Source organism: Rutidosis leptorrhynchoides, chromosome 2 (genome assembly GCF_046630445.1).
Source record: "Rutidosis leptorrhynchoides isolate AG116_Rl617_1_P2 chromosome 2, CSIRO_AGI_Rlap_v1, whole genome shotgun sequence".
Classification (NCBI taxonomy): Eukaryota; Viridiplantae; Streptophyta; class Magnoliopsida; order Asterales; family Asteraceae; genus Rutidosis; species Rutidosis leptorrhynchoides.
Genome location: NC_092334.1, coordinates 65,375,576 through 65,376,188, shown reverse-complemented (window position 1 = coordinate 65,376,188; position 613 = coordinate 65,375,576). Strand labels below are relative to the sequence as shown.

The window sequence follows — 613 nt, the reverse complement described above, 5'->3', positions numbered from 1 at the left end:
TTTCATCATTGCTTTCAATTCTAGCAACATTTGATGATCTAGAGAATTCTATTTCTTGATGCCAATTATAGGAATGGGAAGCTAAATCAGCAATGATTGTGTGAGCGTCTTCAGGTGTTTTCTTCATGATCGAACCTCCGGCTGCAACATCTATATCTTTTCTAGTTGCCACATTGACTCCTTTATAGAATATTTGGACCTTTTGGAATGTATTCAACTCGTGTTGAGGACATATTCGAAGCATTTTATTGAATCGGGTCCAAGCTTCATAAAGAGTTTCATTAGGCTTTTGTTTAAAGTGATTTATTTCACTTTGTAATTTTGCTGCTTTTGAAGCAGGAAAGAATTCTGACAAAAATTTATCCATCATATCATTCCAGTTTTCAATATAACCTTCTAGTAATGAGTCTAGCCAATCTCTTGCATCATCTTTTAAGGACCATGGAAAGATTTTTAAACATGCAACTTCATCGGTGACATCTTTGATTTTGAAAAGCTTGCAAATGCTTACAAACTTACGAAGATGCTCGTTAGCATCCTCATTTGGGGCTCCACCGAATTGACATGTATTAGTCACCATGTGTAAAAATTGACCTTTTATTTCAAAGCCATC

General features: G+C 35.2%; 1 non-coding gene across 1 annotated transcript; it reads left to right on the top strand.

Moving 5' to 3' along the window:
* Nucleotides 1-215: 215 nt before the first annotated feature.
* LOC139895027 (small nucleolar RNA R71) lies at nt 216-321 on the top strand. Its single transcript, XR_011775499.1, has one exon. It is a non-coding gene; the product is annotated as a small nucleolar RNA R71 (small nucleolar RNA).
* The last annotated feature ends 292 nt before the right edge of the window (nt 322-613 follow it).